Below are 21,795 nucleotides of genomic sequence, written 5' to 3'. Positions count from 1 at the left end.
CAAAATCTTAAATAAAATAAAATAAAATGGGTAATAGCATAGACAAAGACAAATAAAAGGAATAGGTAGCTCTGTAGAAAAGGGTTTGAAGGGTGCCTAGGTGGCTCAGTTGGTTAAACGTCTGCCTTTGGCTCAAGTCATGATCCTGGAGTCCCAGGATTGAGTCCTGAATCAGGCTCCCTGCCCAGTGGGGAGCCTGTTTCTCCCTCTGACCCTCCCCACTCTTGTGCTCACTCTCAAAAAAATAAATATTTTTTAAAAGTTCATTAACTCTTTTAAAAAAGGAAAGGAAGAGAAAGGAAAGGAAAGAGAGAAAAGAAAAAGGGTTGAAGACTGGGAAAATATCAGAGGAGAAATTATACTGCTTCTCCCTCTGACCCTCCCCACTCTTGTGTTCTCTCAAAAAAATAAAATCTTTTTTAAAAAGTTCATTAACTCTTTAAAAAAAGAAAAGGAAAGGAAAGGGAAAAAAAAAGAAAAGATAAGAAAAGAAAAGAAAAGAAAAGAAAAGAAAAGAAAAGAAAAGAAAAGAAAAGGAAAGGAAAGGGGTTGAAGACTGGGAAAATATCAGAGGAGAAATTATACTGCTTATCCCTCTGACCCTCCCCCCTCTTGTGCTCTCTCTCAAAAAAATAAATTTTTTTTTTTTTTTAAGTTCCTTAAGGTGTGCCTGGGTGGCTCAGTGGGTTAAAGCCTCTGCCTTCGGCTCAGGTCATAATCCCAGGGTTCTGGGATCGAGCCCCGTGTCAGGCTCCCTGCTTGGCAGGGAGCCTGCTTCCCTTCCTCTCTCTCTGCCTGCCTCTCTGCCTACTTGTGATCTCTGTCTGTCAAATTAATAAATAAAATCTTTAAAAAAGAAAAAAAGTTCCTTAACTCTTTAAGAAAAGAAAAGAAAAGAAAAGGGGATGAAGACTGGGGAAAATACCAGAGGAGAAATTATACTGGGTGAAGCTCATACAGAAAAATTGTTTAGGTGAACACTGTGTTTTATCTCCTATAATAATGGAACAATTATTCTTTTTAATTCACATTTTAACAATATTTAAATCATCTTCATTTGTAAAGTATCATCCAGGGAATTAGAATTCAATAAAATTTCCTTTTGATCCAAAATATAATCTCTTAAATTACAGCCATTTCCCAAACTCAAATCAAGAAATGAATCAAAATTACTTTTGAAGAAAAAGAAAAGTCCTAAAGCTTCTTCCTGTGGTTCTGCATTTTCAGAAACAGGTTTACTTGGAAGCTGAGTCTACCTTAAAGGCAACTTAGCATTATTTTTAGGAAACAGGTCGGGAGGAGGGGCGGGAATCTAGCACCTGGGAGGGAAAAATGAGAGAAACTGTAGGTGGGTAGATATTTTTCTTTGCTACTAAAAAGCCAGAAAAAATCTTGACAGTAAGTATCCTTGGGATGGTCCCCACAGGCTTTCTGGAGAAAAAAGAGAAAAAAGAAACCCTAGTTCCATGAATTGTCCCCTAATAACAAATGATCTTGAATTTGAGGAAAAGGTAGAACAAAGGTTTATAGCAAAAGTGAGATCTGGGAGGAAGAGAGGAGGAAGAGCCCGTCTTGGAGATCACCCTCTGGTGAAAGATTATAGGACATTGTATCTGCCAGATGCCTTATTGGAAAAGGTATGCATGATCTGATAAATTCTGATTTATTCTCTAGTGATTTCATCCTTCCAGTAACACTAGGCCATCAATTCACCAGTTCTGAATGTTTAGATTTCTTTCAGTTCTTTTCCTATAAATTCTATTCTCTTCATGTATAAAGATATAGCTTAGTTTTTCATCATTTGCCAGACTGGCTTTTCCTGATGACTCTTAGGAAGGCTGACATCTTTTAAGAACAACTGTACCATATTCTCTTTTTAACATAGCTAACCTCCAAAATTTTTACATTTTCCTTTCGATTAGTTTTGGTAAGTTTCTTCTATGTAGCTGATGTTTAAGGGAGTGGAAACTTTTGCTCAAAGCAAAAGAACCATTAAAAAAAAAATCTAATAACTAAGGGCACCTGGGTGGCTCAATCAGCTCAGGTCATGATCAGGGTCTTGGGATCGAGTCCCGTGTTGGGCTCTGCTCTCAGTGGGAGTCCGCTTGAGGCTTCTTGCTCTCCTTTCCCTCTGCCCTTCCCCTCACCCCCCACAGCCTGAGGGCCCCCCACATCACATGTTCTCTCTAAGTCTCAAATAAATAAATAAATCTTCAGAAAAAAAAAATCTAATAACTGTTCTCCAAGGGAATTCATAGAGATCAAGACTCCGGTTCAAGTGTTCGGGCAAGGGTGCCACACCTTGTACAGCTCCTCCAGGAGAAACTCTGGGACAACTGTGGGGCAGTCCAGCCCTTCACAGAGCTGCCTCCAGTTGCTGTGTCCCTGATCACAAAAAAGCAACAAACCACACAGAACACCTGTGAACACTGCACCCCAAGCCAAACCTAGAAACCAGGTATAACCTCATATTTAAAGATCTCATGATAGCTAGATTTCCTATACAAATATACATTTCTTCAATCGTGGGTGACATACAAAGATAAGAGGGTATGCATGCTAAGTGTTTTTAGTTTTCCAAAGGTATTTTCCTTATGAGTTATTAATCTGTGCCCTATTGGCTCATTTTATTGGAGCACTATATAAAGGAGTCTTTTTATAAAACGAAATTTTATTTCTTTGGACACCATTTAATTTTACCTTCTTCATACAAGTTGCACCCCTAAATCTGGCCATCTGACCCCATGAGGCTAGAGAGAAGATAATTTGGCTCAATCAGGAAGAATATTTTAATGTTTCAAGTTGTACACAGTAAAATGGATTCTTATGCAAAAATAAGTTTGCCGGCATGTGCACAACCCACCAGCACCCCATGTGAGAGCCGCTTAACTGAGACCTTCTGGCTCATTTAAAGCAATCCTCTGTGACCATGTCCTACCTTGGGCCTCATTCCCAGTCTGCATTCCCAGATCTGCCCAGCAGAACTCTGGAGCTATCTCACATTTTCAGATATTGTCTCATCTTCTGTCTTTTAGATTAAGTGATTTCTACTGATTTCCTACAATTATTTTTTACATTTTAATTCATTTATTCAATAAATTTCAATTAAAGTTACAGAATATAACAGGTACTCTTCTAGGTCTTAGGGATGTAAAAAGGGACAAGACATATAGGGTCTCATCTTTTTTATACTTTAGTAGGAGCAGACAGGTCACAAATAGATATAAGCATATATATGGAAAGTAAGGTGGTAGTAAATATTAATGAAGAAATGTAAAGCAGAGTAAAGAGTTTAAGATGGGGCATCTGGGTGGCTCAGTCTGACTCTTGATTTTGGCTCAGGTCATGAGATGGAGCCCACATCAGGTTCTGTGCTGGGCGTGGAGCCCGCTTAAGATTCTTTCTCTGTCTCCCTCTTTCTCTGCCCCTCTCCCCTCCCACTGTTCCCACTCTCTCTGGAAAAGAAAGGGAGGGAGGGAGGGAGGGAGGGAGAAAAGATAAGAAAAGAGTAGAGTAAAGATGATTATAGACAGAGTGACCGGAGAAGAGCTCTCTGTCTGATGAAGACATGATGTATACAGTGGTAAGAGCATGAAAGATGTAGCTTTTTGCGAAGCAGGACTTCTAGACTGTGCTAACAGCAAGTGGGAAGTCCTGAGATAAAAGAATGTTTGCATTTTTGATGCACATCAAGGTTACATTCTCTGCTCCAGCTCTCTGGATCCTGGCCAATGACAGCTCAGATCCGATCAGCCTCAATGTTGGGTACATCCATTATGACCACCCACAAGAAGGAATGCTGGAAAGGAGAAGCTGGATAGCTTCTCATTACCTGGTGCAAAAGGGGAGACCTGAGCACTGAGTGAGTGACTGGGATTCTATGTATATATATGTCCATCTGGATAACCTACCAGTAAACTAAGGAAAATTGGAGCTATGGTACGTATTTCACCAGGAGTATTTCATAAGGTTGTCTTCATATTTGAGAAAGGCATACATTTTCATCAATTCCCAAGCAAGTCCATCCAAGTAGAAAGAAGCAGAGGATGAGGGCTGAGATTTACTCTTAAAGCAGAGCTTTGATGTACTGAAAAAATCCCCTCTATTTTCCCACCCCGGCTACACTTCTGAATTCCATGGCTCATGCGTTAGGACTGATGGTGATATTCTGACAAAGACCTGACAAAGTTTTGGGGCTACCAACGTTAACAATGCATATTTTCAGCTTCCTGCTTTAAGTCCTAATTTCAAAAAACAAACAAACAAACAAAAGGTGTTAAAGTGTTATGGAAGAAAATGTGACAACTGGGCATTTTAAAAGCTTGAAATTTAAGTTGTTCTGAGGGCTGCTCATCATATATGTGTAATAAATAGTGAATAATAGTAATTACAATGTCCTTAGTCCTTATTATGTTCTAAACTCTCTATTAATGGCAAGTAATTTATTTATTCCTTACAAAATCTCTTCCAGGGAAGGAAGGTACTTTTATTATCTCCGTCTCACAGATGAGAGAACTGAGTCTTCGAACAGCAAAGGGCCCGGCCAGACATTGCAATGCCAGTGAAAGGCAGAGCTGGGGCTAGAACCCAGCTCCATCTGTCTCCACAGCCCAAGCCATTAGCCCACCACAGGATCTTGCCTCCATAGCAGTGAAAGATAATTAGAGCATTTAGGAATCACAGCATTACTTATGCTCTCACCAGGAAGAAAAAAATCATCAGTTAATATAAAAAAGAGTTCCTGCCTTGATTGAAGTTGGCAGGTAAAATTCAGTTATTTTGGAACTCATTTCTTAAGGTTCAAGATGGCTAGAAGTGAAACTAAAAAATGAATCGCTGCTAGTATGTTTACAGAAGAACACCCTCCCTGGGTAAGGAAGGTACCCTCTCATCTCAACATTAGGGTCAGATCATTGCTTAACTTCAGAGTCTTAGTAAAGTGGGACAGTATCAGGCCAGGGAGGAGAAGGTAGACCTTGGGGAGTGGTTATAGAGGCAGGGAGGGGAGTAAGGATGGGGAGGCAGTCTCAGTAGCAGCTTGTGGTGGGAATATTTACATAAAGCATGAGTCTCAATTTGCTAGGGATTCATTGCTCAAACCAGTGTTTGTGAAGTGAGTTCCCTTGTTTCCTCTTCCAGATGTGAGGGCCATTTGGCAGTGCCCTCTGAGGCTGTAGCGTTGTCTTCCGAGGCTAGAAGCAGCGTTGCCTTCCGAGGCTGGAAACCAGCCTGTCATCCTAACATCTCCAGTCACTGGGGGACCCTGGAGAAGTCAGTTAACCTCAATGGACCCTTTTCTCATCTAAAAGAAATAAGACAATTGACTAGACTCTCCCTTCCAGCAATTGTGTGAGTCAAGGAGAATTTACAGCTGTTGCCATTCATTAAGTTCGAATTAAGTCACCTAATTATTTCATCTCTTGTTAGATAGAAGGTAAGCTCCTGGAAAGCACATGGTGTAGTAGGTGGTCCCTAGAAGAACTCAGAAAATATGTGCTCATTGACCATATCTACAAAATATATATGGGGCAAATGGCCAAAGAACCCTAGCATATGTCAGCGGAGCCCTATTTTAGGATGGAAAGTAGCACTCACCCTTCTCATATAAGAGTAATATTTACCAGACGCTTCTTACCCTAAAAGTTGCTTTCATTTGAAACTGTAACTAAAAGTAAATGGTAAGATAGTATGTAAAGTATAATCTCACCATTAAAAAGAAAAAAAGAACAACATATGTAAATGTTAATGAACCAAAAAGGTCGGAGGCTCATACACTATTCAATTGACAGTGGTTTTCTGTGGAAGAGTCTGGAGCAGAAACAGGACTGATTTTTACTTTCTACGCCCTGTACTTCATTACCTGCATTTTCTATCACACTGTGGTACCTATACCATTGTTGAGGGGTTTGATGGCTAAAATACTCTAATTGTTCCAAACTAGTCCAGCCAGGAATTGCTTGTCTCACACGTTACCTGTCAGCCTATGTAAAAAAAACAAAACCCAAAAGATTTTCTCAAACCTAAAGATACTGCCTTGCTTTTTACACTGCAGGGGGAAGGGGGAACCACACAGAGATAATGTTTTTTCCAGTTAATACAAGTGTGAATGAAATGGTCTTACTTTTTTTTTTTTCTTTCAGTTTCTGTGACCCCCAGGAGAGAAGGCTGTGGGCTGGTTATTAGAGCATTTGAGTGTGTGGGTTTGCCTGGAAGCAACAACTAGCAAAGGCTGAAGATGGGACTAATGATAAAGCCTGCTCAGCTGCTAGAGCTCTGGGCTCAACAGCATTGCTCTCGACCAGATTTTATTTCTTGTTAATTAGATCCGATTTCACTTGATTATGGATTTCATTGAATTTAAAAGGTTGGGAGTGGGGGGTCACTTCTCCCTGCTATTCATCAGAAACATCCATAAAAAGAGCACCCGGAAACCCTTGACCATCAGCCGTGCAAATCCATTACCCCTCATTGTGATGGATTTGCTCCAGTAATTATGATCACCTTTTCTTCAGTCTGTGTCTGTGAGCATTTCTAGAACACTTGATGCCATAATACCCAAAGAAAAAGCCCTTTCTGACATAATGGAGGCAAGATAAAAATATGTGCTTTCATGTCATGGAAAAATTTATGACATTCAAACAAAGAGGGGTATTTATTTCCTATGTGTACGCATCTCTGCTTTCTGCTGTTATTGATGAATGGGAAAAGATAAATGAAGCAAATAAGGCGGGAATAATGGCAGGGAGGGGAGCTGACTGCTGACTTCCCATCTAGTGGACTCAGACAAGCTGCTGACACCCTGTACCTAGGGCTCTGAGGGCAACAGAAGGTGATGGGGTGATCTGTCACCCCTATCCTTTGAGAGTCAGAAGGATGAAGGAGGATGAGCACAGGCCTTGAACTCAGACCGAGGTCTGAATCCAGCTCTAGCTTTGAAAGCTTGGGAGAGCTAACTGACCTTTGTTCAGCTGTCAAATGAGATATTAATGTCTGTTCCCGCATGCTAGAGAAATTAAGGAAATAATATGTAAGCCTCTTCTACACTCCATAATAATGCTGTGGATGGTATGTAGTAGATACCCCCTCAAAATTCCCTCCCTTTTACTCTTCTTCTCATCTATTAACAGTCCTTTTCCTTCCTTTCCTATTTTTTGGTAGAAATAGCCAAGGTTTTTTTTGTTTGTTTGTTTTAAATTTCTGGCCACAAATCTTCAAAATAGGCCAGCAGTAACACAAGCCCAAACCAGCCAAGTTGGTGGGTAGAATAATTGTCTCTTTTTTCCATCTTAGGTCTTCAAAAAATTCAAATATACAGACATAAAAATTTACAAATGAAGATTATCTTTACATTGTCCTTAGACCTGAGATAGATTATAGGTAGACAGAGCTTTTATTCAACTTCGTTTTTTTCCTTTTGGCCTTGCTTTATACTGTGAATGTAATGTTAACTAATTAGCAGATCAGCCAGATCATAAAACATTTATTAACAGCTCCCACCACTATGTTGAATGGTGTTTCCTTTGATATTTCTAATTTGGGTCCATGTCATACGTAGTGTAACTGTATTCTTACACTAGTGTTGGGAGGCTATGAAATAGTCTCCCTCCTACTTTGTGGAAGGGCACAGCTGGAACCAGAGTGAGGCCAGTGGGGCACTTACATTGGAGGCAAATTGAGAAAGGAGCCCAAAAAATTCAGCAATCAAGATAAACAATATTTTAATGTAATTTTTTAAAAAATCAAAATTATTGCCAAAAATCCATGATGAACAAAATGTCAACATTTTAAACAAAGAGGGGAATTAACCATGTGCTTGCATAACCCTTCCTCCTTCAGCTCACCCTGATCTAGGCCTTGGATAGACCCTACATCTGAAATCAGTAACTGGCATCTGGTCCCAGTCCTCACATTACTTGGTTACATGCTCTCAGATGAGTCATTGAACCTTTCTGGTTCTCCATCTCCCCATCTTGCTTCAGTTAGAAGTCTTATTAGAAATCTTCCAGCCACCCTGTGCACTTGCAAAGTCTATGATTTTCTACAATGTGAAGCTGCATTATTAGAACATCGGTGATGACTCCAAAGGACAAGATTCATTCACTGCGCCAACCATTCAACACATGATGTTTACTGAGCAGTTACTATGTGCCAATTGTTCTGTGAGGTGTTGAAAATACAAAGTTAAGGACTACAGAAACACAGAAAGAAAAGCCGACCCTAGTTAAAAGGCCAGGACAACCTTCCCTAGGAAGACACTTTGGCCTAAAGGACTAAAGGAGTCAGGGAAGGCAAGGATGGAGTTCCAGAAAGGGAGAACAGCCTGGCCAAAGACCCAGAGGTAACAAAATTCTCAGTTGGGAACCTCAGTAAGTGCAGTATGGGCGGTTCTTAGTATAAGTGGGGTAGATGAAACAAACAATCAAAACCAGTCTTTGATTACAGAACAGTAACAAAAGTATTTGGAGAGTATAAGGCACTGGGTCATGGTCAGACCTGGGTTCCACTCACTACTCGGCTGGCAATTAGCTAGATGATAGGGCTTCCATTTCCACTGGGATGTGATTTTAGAACATACCACACACTTTTCCAAAAAGATGGAAGGCTTTTAATTCCCAAGAAGTATTGCAAATCTCACATCTGAGATACTGAGAGTTTATGTACTTCAGTACCGAAGATGAGCTATAATTAATACACGTAGTCACTTCCCTGCAAACAATTTGCTAAATAGCTAAGTAGCTGCTGTGTGACACCTTTGAGCCTGGAGAATGCCAGGACCAGCCTCAGGCAAACAATCTTTCATCTTCCCCAGAAAGGCATGAGAAGGAAGCAACAAGGCAAATGTGTTGAGCAGACACACCCAGCACTTAGCCATGCCACCTAGGCGTATGATGGTGGTGCGGCTCTGCTCATGCCATATTTGTGTCTGCTGATTTAATTCCTACAGTTGGGAAGATAGGATTAGAGCCAGCTTTTTATAACCAACCAAATTAATTTTTTTAAATGAGCACCAAAGCATACAATCACGGGGGTCCTGAGCATAACGTCAGAACTGTCTGGGACCTCACTGTTGTCACACAAAATACCTACTGTATAGTGAGCACTTACTCTGTGCCGAGCTTTACAAATGTTAACCAGTTGTCACGGGTCTAGCTGATGGGATAAGATGGTTATCACCATATTACAGCCAAGAGTAATTTGAAGCAGAGAGAAGTAAACCGTGTGCCCAAAGTTGCACAGCTGAGTGGTGGAGCCAAAATTCAAATACAGCCTGTCTCACTCCAGAGTCTGTGCTTTTGGCCACCGTGCTGTCTGAACAAGGTTCATCATCCTGTATGCCCAAGTGACACCCTTAGAGTACGGCACTCAGAGGCTCCTTGAGTTTCCAGGACACTCAAGGATCTGGCTGTAGCAAGCACCTTAGTTATTTAGTTATGGGAAAGAGGAGCACACTCCACATCTTTTCTCAAATCCACCCTCTTATACTCTTGCAAAGAGGTGTCCTTCTGCCTCTGTCTCCTCTCTCTTGCTCTCATTTCCCACACCTTTTGTTCCCCTTAGACACTAGCTCTCTCCACCAGTTCCCCCTTGATAAAAACTGTTTGAGTTTCACTGTACCTTCTTCTCCCTATGGCCCCGTAACTCTTCTCCCACCAGACTTCATAAATGATTGATGGGTTCACCTTGCTTGGATTTTCTTACCTCCCATTTCCCACTCAACCCTGGAAATATGGCTTCTGAGCACACTGCTGTACAAACACTGCTTTCCTAATGGTCACAGTGAACCGCTTTTCACTGTCTTTTTTCAGTTCCCTATTTTCAATTTTTTCAACTTCTCCGTATTTAAAATCAACCTGGTAATCTATACACTTGACAAGGAGAGACAGTTGACAGGATTATTAAAATTGAGATCTGATTCTGCCACTTACTGTCTTGCTAACTTGAGACAAGCTATTGGAACTTTCTTTGATACATGTTGCTCTCCCGCATCCCTAAATTTTGCTAAATGCTGCGATTTAGTTTTTTGCTCTATGAACTCCTGCTCTCTCCATCTCCCCTTAATAAAAACAATAGTTGCCATTTACTGTGAAACCACTCCACCCTGGGATCTGTCCCATGCGCTTTCCAAAATGAGTCAGTTGTCACCTCAGAATCAATGTCCATAACATGGTGTTGAGCCTTTCACTTTTCTGAGCTAACTTTCCTCCCCGCTGCTCTGCTCCCACCCATCCAAAGGTCAAACCCAAAATGCTATCTTTGACACTTGGTCTCTTTCATCTTCTGTAGTCAACCTGAAAAGAAATTCTCATGTTTCTTATCTGTTCTGACATCTCCTGTGGGATTTTAAGACTGGAACTCAAGATGAGAACTGCTTGGAAGTTTTAAGATTGGAACTGCTTGGGTTTGGTTCAGTAAGGAACCCAGTTCCCAGGACTGCATGGTTGGAACATGGGTTTTCTGGCCCTCATTCCAGGATGCCAAGATGCCATGAGCTCTTCAAATGAGACGCTGTGGCTTACAAACTCCCTACCTGCAGACTCTCTTGAAAGTTTGAGCAAAGCACATGAAATCAAGATATTCTGACAAGAGGGAAAGAAAGAGGAATTCACATTTATTGCCAGCCTGCTATGAATCAGGAACTGTGCTAAGTGCTATTGCTTCCACGATGAGCTGATGATAATTTTTAAAAATAAAAAGTGTGATGCCACAATGCTGCTTCTTATTGGCACTTCATAGGAAAGTTCTTCATAGAGGTAGTTCCCCCTGGATCATTTCATCACTGACCTCCCAAGGGTGATCACCCTGGAGAAATGAAGTCATGATTTAGCTCCTACTATTCTAACGGAGAGATCATCACCTCGTGACTGGATTTCCCAATCACTGATTTAGTCTTTGATTCAACAAATACCTATTGAGTTCCTGCTCTGTACCAAGACCATGATGAAGGCTGGAGATTCAGCTTCAAAATACAGGAAATAGAACCACACAGGTGAATGCTGAGGAAGAAGAAGGTAGGATGGGAGCACAGGCAGGAGGCCCTTCTTCGATGAGCAGGGTTTCCTTTTCCCCCTGGTTTCCCAGACATATCTCTTCCTCTCCATGCTACTGCCACCATCCTCATCATTTCACACCTGCTTTCCACAATAAGCTCCCTGCCTTCATTCTCCCCACCTCCAATCCATCCTCCACCCTGTGGTCGCAGTCATCTTTCTTGAATGCAAATCTGATCATGTCTCAAACTTTCTTTCAAACTCTTTTGAAATCTTCTGAATAAAACTGAAGCTCTTTTGCTTGGGATATTTCCATTCATACTTGACCTCTGCCATGATAGTTTGTTATTCCATGGAGCTAAGAACCTACTTTTCTCACTGTAGCCACACAAAACTGCTTCCAGTTCTTATGCAGTTTTTTTGGCTGGAAAGCCCTTCTCTTCTCCTTGTCCTTCAAAACTCGTCTCACCTTAACCTCCCTGAGAAAGTTTCTTGATCTTCTCACCTTCCTTTAGGTGGATGCCTTCCCTTCATGCTTTTACAGCATCCTGGGCAGATCTCTATGCAAACACAAACTCCACAATATTAGTTGTCAATTAATTTACCCAGCTGCTGTTCACCTCTGTATCTACACTCCGGCACCCTGTGTTCTAGCCACACAGGATGGCTTACCCTACCTCATTGGGCACTTTGACACATTTCCTCTGCTTGGACTGTCCTTTCTATCCTTCCCTACCTGGTAAAAGACTACTCATTTTTCAAAAATATCTCAAAGCCCCAGGGGAAGAAAAACACACAAACAATGTCTGTACTACTGACCTTTGATTTAACCTATAATTATAACAGTTAAACAGACTGCACCATAGTTAGGTAAATACCCATTTCCCCCACCTTGAAAGCCACTTCCTTGTGTGTTTTTGTTGTTGTTGTTGTTGTTGTTGTTCTCCCCCAGCCTCCAACACATAATAAGTGCTGATGTGTGTTTTCTGAATGTTGAGAAAAGCCAAGAGGGATGTTGGAGTATATAGAATACATGTTATGAACTCACTGTGCAGTACAGAGCTATACTACTTTCTAATTATTTCATGTGTGTAAATCTTGTATCTACAACTAGATCATAAAATATTTGAGGCCCAGAACTATGTTACACATTTTTATATGACTTCCAATGCTAACTGTGGGATAAATACTTGTAAATAGACTCTGAATTTAATGCAATGTAGGAAGAGGAAATGTGTCACAAAGAGAGAAAACAGAGGGGAGGAGTCAAGATGGCGGAGAAGCAGCAGGCTGAGACTACTTCAGGTAGCGGGAGATCAGCTAGATAGCTTATCTAAAGATTGCAAACACCTATAAATCCAATGGGAGATCGAAGAGAAGAAGAACAGCAATTCTAGAAACAGAAAATCAATCACTTTCTGAAAGGTAGGACTGGCGGAGAAGTGAATCCAAAGCAACGGGAAGATAGACTGCGGGGGGAGGGGCTGGCTCCCGGCAAGCGGCGGAGCAACGGAGCACAAAATCAGGACTTTTAAAAGTCTGTTCCGCTGAGGGACATCGCTCCAGAGGCTTAACCGGGGTGAAGCCCGCGCGGGGTCAGCGTGGCCTCAGGTCCCGCAGGGTCACAGAAGGATTGGGGGTGTCTGAGTGTCGCAGAGCTTACCGGTATTAGAACGGGGAAGCCGGCTACAGAGACAGAGCCGAGGAGTAAGCGCTAAGCTCGGGGTTACCTTGAACCAGTCACAGGCTCGGTCAGCTCAGAGCACGGCCGGAGGCCAGGGTGACGGGAGTCATTGGGCGCTGTTCTCTGAGGGCGCACTGAGGAGTGGGGCCCCGGGCTCTCGGCTCCTCCGGGCCGGAGACCGGGAGGCCGCCATCTTCATTCCCATCCTCCGGAACTCTACGGAAAGCGCTCAGGGAACAAAAGCTCCCAAAAGCGAACCCGAGCGGATTACTCAGCCCGGCCCCGGGTAAGAGTGGTGCAACTCCGTCTGGGGCAAAGACACTTGAGAATCACTACAACAGGCCCCTCCCCCAGAAGAGCAACAAGAAATCCAGCCAGGACCAAGTTCACCTACGAAGGAGTGCAGTTTTAATACCAAGGAGAGCAGCAGAATTCCAGAGGAGGAGAAAGCAAAGCCGGAGCTCATGGCTTTCTCCCCATGATTCTTTAGCCTTGCAGTTAATTTTTTTTTTCCTTTTTCAATTTTTTTCCTCTTCTTCTGTTAATTTTTTTTAAACTTTTACCCTTTTCCTTTTTTCCTTGTTTAACTAGTTTATCTAATATATTTTTTCCTTTTCCTTTTTATTTTTTCCTTTTAATATATTTTTTCCTTATTCATTTTCTTCTTTTAATTGTTTCTTTCTTTTTTTTTTTTTTTTTGTCTTTCTGAGCCTCTTTTTAATCCCCTTTCTCCCCCCTCATGATTTGGGATCTGTTCTGATTTGGTTAAAGCATATTTTCCTGGGGTTGTTGCCATCCTTCTAGTATTTTACTCGCTCCTTCATATACTCTTATCTGGAAAAAATGACAAGGCGGAAAAATTCACCACAAAAAAAAGAACAAGAGGCAGTACCAAAGGCTAGGGACCTAATCAATACAGACATTGGTAATATGTCAGATCAAGAGTTCAGAATGACGATTCTCAAGGTTCTAGCCGGGCTCGAAAAAGGCATGGAAGATATTAGAGAAACCCTCTCAGGAGATATAAAAGTCCTTTCTGGAGAAATAAAAGAATTAAAATCTAACCAAGTGGAAATCAAAAAAGCTATTAATGAGGTACAATCAAAAATGGAGGCTCTCACTGCTAGGATAAATGAGGCAGAAGAAAGAATTAGTGATATAGAAGACCAAATGACAGAGAATAAAGAAGCTGAGCAAAAGAGGGACAAACAGCTACTGGACCATGAGGGGAGAATTCGAGAGATAAGTGACACCATAAGACGAAACAACATTAGAATAATTGGGATTCCAGAAGAAGAGGAAACAGAGAGGGGAGCAGAAGGTATATTGGGGAGAATTAGTGGAGAGAATTTCCCCAATATGGCAAAGGGAACAAGCATCAAAATCCAGGAAGTTCAGAGAACCCCCCTCAAAATCAATAGGAATAGGTCCACACCCCGTCACCTAATAGTAAAATTTACAAGTCTTAGTGACAAAGAGAAAATCCTGAAAGCAACCTGGGAAAAGAAGTCTGTAACATACAATGGTAAAAATATTAGATTGGCAGCAGACTTATCCACAGAGACCTGGCAGGCCAGAAAGAGCTGGCATGATATATTCAGAGTACTAAATGAGAAAAACATGCAGCCAAGAATACTATATCCAGCTAGGCTATCATTGAAACTAGAAGGAGAGATTAAAAGCTTCCAGGACAAACAAAAACTGAAAGAATTTGCAAACACCAAACCAGCTCTACAGGAAATATTGAAAGGGGTTCTCTAAGCAAAGAGAGACCCTAAAAGTAGTAGATCAGAAAGAAACAGAGACAATATACAATAACAGTCACCTTACCGGCAATACAATGGCACTAAATTCATATCTCTCAATACTTACCCTGAATGTTAATGGGCTAAATGCCCCAATCAAAAGACACCGGGTATCAGAATGGATAAAAAAACAAAACCCATCTATATGTTGCCTACAAGAAACTCATCTTAAACCCGAAGACACCTCCAGGTTTAAAGTGAGGGGGTGGTAAAGAATTTACCATGCTAATGGACATCAGAAGAAAGCAGGAGTGGCAATCCTTATATCAGATCAATTAGATTTTAAGCCAAAGACTATAATAAGAGATGAGGAAGGACACTATATCATACTCAAAGGATCTGTCCAACAAGAAGATCTAACAATTTTAAATATCTATGCCCCTAACGTGGGAGCAGCCAACTATATAAACCAATTAATAACAAAATCAAAGAAACACATCAACAGTAATACAATAATAGTAGGGGACTTTAACACTCCCTTCACTGAAATGGACAGATCATCCAAGCAAAAGATCAACAAGGAAATAAAGGCCTGAAATGACACACTGGACCAGATGGACATCACAGATATATTCAGAACATTTCATCCCAAAGCAACAGAATACACATTCTTCTCTAGTGCACATGGAACATTCTCCAGAATAGATCACATCCTCGGTCCTAAATCAGGTCTCAACCGGTATCAAAAGATTGGGAGGGGCGCCTGGGTGGCTCAGTGGGTTAAGCCGCTGCCTTCGGCTCAGGTCATGATCTCAGAGTCCTGGGATCGAGCCCCGCATCGGGCTCTCTGCTCAGCGGGGAGCCTGCTTCCTCCTCTCTCTCTGCCTGCCTCTCTGCCTGCTTGTGATCTCTCTCTGTCAAATAAATAAATAAAATCTTTAAAAAAAAAAAAAAAAAAGATTGGGATCATTCCCTGCATATTTTCAGACCACAACGCTCTGAAGCTAGAACTCAATCACAAGAGGAAATTTGGAAAGAACCCAAATACATGGAGACTAAACAGCATCCTTCTAAAGAATGAATGGGTCAACCAGGAAATTAAAGAAGAATTGAAAAAATTCATGGAAACAAATGATAATGAAAACACAACGGTTCAAAATCTGTGGGACACAACAAAGGCAGTCCTGAGAGGAAAATATATAGTGGTACAAGCCTTTCTCAAGAAACAAGAAAGGTCTCAGGTACACAACCTAACCCTACACCTAAAGGAGCTGGAGAAAGAACAAGAAAGAAACCCTAAGTCCATCAGGAGAAGAGAAATCATAAAGATCAGAGCAGAAATCAATGAAATAGAAACCAAAAAAACAATAGAACAAATCAACGAAACTAGGAGCTGGTTCTTTGAAAGAATTAATAAGATCGATAAACCCCTGGCCAGACTTATCAAAAAGAAAAGAGAAAGGACCCAAATAAATAAAATCATGAATGAAAGAGGAGAGATCACAACTAACACCAAAGAAGTACAGACAATTATAAGAACATACTATGAGCAACTCTACACCAACAAATTTGACAATCTGGAAGAAATGGATGCATTCCTAGAGACATATAAACTACCACAACTGAACCAGGAAGAAATAGAAAGCCTGAACAGACCCATAACCAGTAAGGAGATTGAAACAATCATCAAAAATCTCCAAACAAAAGCCCAGGGCCAGACGGCTTCCCGGGGGAATTCTACCAAACATTTAAAGAAGAACTAATTCCTATTCTCCTGAAACTCTTCCAAAAAATAGAAATGGAAGGAAAACTTCCAAACTCATTTATGAGGCCAGCATCACCTTGATCCCAAAACCAGACAAGGATCCCAACAAAAAAGAGAACTACAGACCAATACCCTTGATGAACACAGATGCAAAAATTTTCACCAAAATACTAGCCAATAGGATTCAACAGTACATTAAAAGGATTATTCACCACGACCAAGTGGGATTTATTCCAGGGCTGCAAGGTTGGTTCAACATCTGCAAATCAATCAATGTGATACAACACATTAATAAAAGAAAGAACAAGAACCATATGATACTCTCCATAGATACTGAAAAAGCATTTGACAAAGTACAGCATCCCTTCCTGATCAAAACTCTTCAAAGTGTAGGGATAGAGGGCACATACCTCAATATTATCAAAGCCATCTAGGAAAAACCCACCGCAAATATCATTCTCAATGGAGAAAAACTGAAAGCTTTTCCGCTAAGGTCAGGAACACGGCAGGGATGTCCATTAGCACCACTGCTATTCAACATAGTACTAGAAGTCCTAGCCTCAGCAATCAGACAACAAAAGGAAATTAAAGGCATCCAAATCGGCAAAGAAGAAGTCAAACTATCACTCTTCGCAGATGATATGATACTATATGTGGAAAACCCAAAAGACTCCACTCCAAAACTGCTAGAACTTGTATAGGAATTCAGTAAAGTGTCAGGATATAAAATCAATGCACAGAAATCAGTTGCATTTCTCTACACCAACAACAAGACAGAAGAAAGTGAAATTAAGGAGTCTATCCCATTTACAATTGCACCCAAAACCATAAGATACCTAGGAATAAACCTAACCAAAGAGACTAAGAATCTATACTCAGAAAACTATAAAGTTCTCATGAAAGAAATTGAGGAAGATACAAAGAAATGGAAAAATGTTCCATGCTCCTGGATTGGAAGAATAAATATAGTGAAAATGTCTATGCTACCTAAAGCAATCTACACATTTAATGCAATTCCTAACAAAGTACCATCCATTTTTTTCAAAGAAATGGAACAAATAATCCTAAAACTTATATGGAACCAGAAAAGACCTCGAATAGCCAAAGGAATATTGAAAAAGAAAACCAAAGTTGGTGGCATCACAATTCCTGACTTCAAGCTCTATTACAAAGCTGTCATCATCAAGACAGCATGGTACTGGCACAAAAACAGACATATAGATCAATGGAACAGAATAGAGAGCCCAGAAATAGACCCTCAACTCTATGGTCAACTAATCTTCGACAAAGCAGGAAAGAATTTCCAATGGAACAAAGACAGCCTCTTCAATAAATGGTGTTGGGAAAATTGGACAGCCACATGCAGAAAAATGAAATTGGATCATTTCCTTACACCACACACGAAAATAGACTCAAAGTGGATGAAGGACCTCAATGTGAGAAAGGAATCCATCAAAATCCTCGAGGAGAACACAGGCAGCAACCTCTTCGACCTCAGCTGCAGCAACATCTTCCTAGGAACATCGCCAAAGGCAAGGGAAGCAAGGGCAAAAATGAACTATTGGGATTTTATCAAGATCAAAAGCTTTTGCACAGCAAAGGAAACAGTTAACAAAACCAAAAGACAACTGACAGAATGGGAGAAGATATTTGCAAACGACATATCAGATAAAGGGCTAGTGTCCAAAATCTATAAAGAACTTAGCAAACTCAACACCCAAAGAACAAATAATCCAATCAAGAAATGGGCAGAGGACATGAACAGACATTTCTGCAAAGAAGACATCCAGATGGCCAACAGACACACGAAAAAGTGCTCCATATCACTCGGTATCAGGGAAATACAAATCAAAACCACAATGAGATATCACCTCACACCAGTCAGAATGGCTAAAATTAACAAGTCGGGAAATGACAGATGCTGGCGAGGATGCGGAGAAAGGGGAACCCTCCTACACTGTTGGTGGGAATGCAAGTTGGTGCAACCACTCTGGAAAACAGCATGGAGGTTCCTCAAAATGGTGAAAATAGAACTACCCTATGACCCAGCATTTGCACTGCTGGGTATTTATCCTAAAGATACAAACGTAGTGATTCGAAGGGGCACGTGCACCCTAATGTTTATAGCAGCAATGTCTACAATTGCCAAACTATGGAAAGAACCTAGATGTCCATCAACAGACGAATGGATAAAGAAGAAGTGGTATATATACACAATGGAATACTATGCAGCCATCAAAAGAAATGAAATCTTGCCATTTGCAATGACGTGGATGGAACTAGAGGGTATCATGCTTAGGGAAATAAGTCAATTGGAGAACGACAACTATCATATGATCTCCCTGATATGAGGGAGAGAAGATGCAACATGGGGGGTTAAGGGGTAGGAGAAGAGTAAATGAAACAAGATGGGATTGGAAGGGACACAAACCAAAAGTGACTCTTAATCTCACAAAACAAACTTAGGGTTGATGGGGGGAGGAGGGTTGGGAGAGGGGGGTGGGGTTATGGACATTGGGGAGGGTATGTGCTATGGTGAGTACTGTGAAATGTGTAAACCTGGCGATTCACAGACCTGTACCCCTGGGGATAAAAATATATTATATGTTTAAAAAAATAATAATAAAATTTAAATTAAAAAAAGAGAGAAAACAGAGCTCTACTAAAAAGCAAAATAAAATAAAATTTAATCTTTCCTTGTTAAGTTTTGCAAAATAAATGATGAGAATGTTCACCATGAAATAAAAAGGACAAATGTTGATAATTTTATTTAAACCCCCTCTATAGCAATATCAACTTGAAAATATATGTGGAAAGGTCTTTACTAGTTTTTTTAAAAAAGAAAAAAACTTTAGGTCTCTATCTTACTAAATGCTTTTAAAAAGAATAACTGTATTATGAAGTGTACTATACTGTACATCCAAAACTAATATTATGCTGTGTGTTATCTAACTGGAATTTGAACAAAAACTTTAAAAAATCATGTAAATGAAGCTGTTTTAATAATACGCATTCCTTTCCCAGTCCCCCTCCCCTTCTTTTTTTTTTTTTTTTTCTTTCTCAAAAACTTTTTCACCTTTGGCTATGTTGACTTGTTGTCAAAGTCTCCTTTATCTGTAACCTTTCTCAATTAGCTTCATGTATATTATCCTCTTTCCCGCTTCAAAGAGGTTACAAAATGTTAAAAATTAAAATTAAAAAAGGTCCCCAGAGTGCCAAAGAGAGGGCCTCTACCTATCATCTTAAAATGAAGGAAATGCTCTGACAACCCATAGCCACAAGTTCTGGATCTGAGCTTCTAGTGTTTTCTTCCGTCAGCATCAGCTTGGTTTCCAGGTTCCCCACACTCCCCTCTTCCAAGGTCCTGAGATATAGAAAAGCCAAAGATATACCTGTCTGCACATCCCAGGGAACAAAACGGTCAAGATGGAGAAACTTTGGCACGTGGCACTCTCTAGAGTTAAAGAACTAATTTGTAACTGTGCTAAAGGTTAGCCCAGGGATAATCAAGTCTTTTCTACCCCAGATGTGACATTCCAGAAATCTCCATATTAGAGTCCCATCCACGAATAAAAGCCACCACCCACAGAAGTAGAAGGGGTATATGAATTCAGTGAAACCTGCAGGGTACTTTGCCTCACACTGAACCTCCTCCTGCCTAATCAGCTTCTAGTCAGTCCTATCCTAAATGGCCACCGTCTGTCCCTCTTCCAATCCCCTTTGTCCCAGTCCTGGACTCCTCAAACGTTGACTCAGTCTCTGCTATTTCAAAGAGCTATTAGATTTGAGGCGATTCCCAGGTGCCGGGAGGCGCTCCGCACTCTGAGGCCCCGCCCCAATGAGGCTGGCATTTTAGGAAATCCTTTTCTGGGGACCTCTTCCCTGGGACCTAGGAGATATTCAGAACGGTGCTTGCCCACCACCTAGATACCAGGCTGCAGAGAGTCCCTCCCGCGAAAGAGGTTAAAAGGGAAAACAATATCCCCACAAAGAAAAATAACCCAGAATCCTCCACATATTCCACCTGTGTGTGTCATAAAACCCCAGGGCAAAAATAAAGCCCCAGCTTCTCTCCCAGCTGCAGCCGCCGCCACAGCAGCCCCAACCCAGCTCCAGTGCTGCTGCCTTGGTGTGCGGGAAGACAGCACCTTCTCGGGGGAGGAGAGATCCCGGCGCCCAACGTTTCCAGGAGGTGATTATGGGAAGCCTTTCAGTAACTCATCATTCATCCCCGCACTGACCCGAGCCTCACCCCGGCGCCTCAGGCACTAGCGCTGAATGAGAAAGCCAAAGGCTGCCCTTCCAATTCTCCAGGTGACATCCCCCAGACACACACACACACACACACACACACACACACACACACTACGACGCGCCTAGGGTGTGCGGTTGGGGCGGGATGACAGGTGCCCACGCCTGAGGGGAAATCAAAGGCGACGCTTACAGCCGGGGTGAGAATCCCCAACCCCTGCCCGGCGGGAGGACTTGGCACCAGCTACCTGCAGGGCGCCCCCGCCCGCACGCCGGCTCCCGTCGAAGCCCCGAATGCAGCCAGGAGGGTGGAACCGGACGGAGGGAGCCTCCACGCCCCCTTTGTCTCCACGTTTCCCAAATGACAGGGGAGGAAAGTTTACGAGCAGGGAGGGTGTAGCTTTCTGCTGGGTCCATCTGACAGCTCGCAGGAGGCGACCCTCCCTGGGATCGCCCTCTCCCCCTGCATCGCCCGGGCGCCGCCTTCATCTGCACCTGGAAACCCGCAAGCTGGGTTTGGGCCACCTGCTCCGCCGCGTCCAGCCGGGAGCCTGTCCACCCCTCCAGCTGCCCGGGTGTCCCGGAGCCGCCCGCGGTAGCGGGAGCCCCACTCACCTCTCGTGGCGGAGAGTCCTCCCGCGCGCCCTACTGGGTCGTCGGGCTGCCGGGGGCGAGGTGCATTCACGCGGTGGCCGGAGACACGCTCCCCAGGCTCTGCTGCATTCCGCCTGCGTGGGAGAGCGAGCCGGCGAGCGCGCGGCGCGGGCGTGTACGAGAGTGTGTTTGTGCGAGTGTGTGTATATGTGAGTGCGGGTGTGTGTGAGTGTGTGTGTGCGCGCGCGCGTGGGGCGGGTGCGGGGGGAGGCGCGGGATCACAGATCCCTGTCCGCGCACATCCCGCGCTCTTCCTGCTCCTCCGCCTCCTCTTCGCGCTGCCGCTAGCACAGGGTCCAGGTTTCAGGATCTCCTGTTTGTTTAATGAAAGGAAGGAGCAAAAGGCTGGCGGGGTAGGGGGAGCGGGGGGTGGGGGGAGGCGGGGAGGGCGCCAGTCTGCGCATGCTCAGAGAGGGACACCGAGCGCTCACTCCGGAGCGCAGGCAGAGGGAGGAGGGCGAGCTGCGGGTTGAGGCTGGCAAGACTGCACCCACCCAGTAGCAAGGGGTTCGGCCGGGTTCCCGGAAGGCAGCAGGGAGACCCACCCGCAAAGGTGCGCCCTGCACGGGGATTCCCTGCGCCTGCGGTGCGGGAAGTGGGTGATGGGATCCCGACCCATCCTAGGAGACCGCTTCAGCTGCGAGTCTGGGTAACGCCGGGTTCTCCTCTGGGTGTATTTGTAGCGCTTGCGCCGGGGTTCCTGGCCGC

General features: G+C 42.8%; 1 protein-coding gene across 4 annotated transcripts in view; it reads right to left on the bottom strand.

Moving 5' to 3' along the window:
- The window catches only part of PLPPR1 (phospholipid phosphatase related 1), a 306,862-nt gene that overhangs the window by 247,314 nt on the left and 37,753 nt on the right, over positions 1–21,795 (bottom strand). Inside the window, exon 1 of one of the 4 annotated variants that reach the window (XM_047701114.1) lies at positions 21,049–21,424. The exons of the other annotated variants lie outside the window; for them this stretch is intronic. The gene's annotated coding sequence lies outside the window, so the exon portion shown is untranslated. Of the gene's footprint in view, positions 1–21,048; positions 21,425–21,795 lie in introns of those variants that run through there. 4 annotated transcript variants of the gene reach the window in all.

The sequence above is a fragment of the Lutra lutra genome, chromosome 13, assembly GCF_902655055.1.
Source record: "Lutra lutra chromosome 13, mLutLut1.2, whole genome shotgun sequence".
Taxonomy (NCBI): Eukaryota; Metazoa; Chordata; class Mammalia; order Carnivora; family Mustelidae; genus Lutra; species Lutra lutra.
Note: the sequence above shows the minus strand (reverse complement) of the source record. Positions and strands in the feature narration are given on the sequence as shown.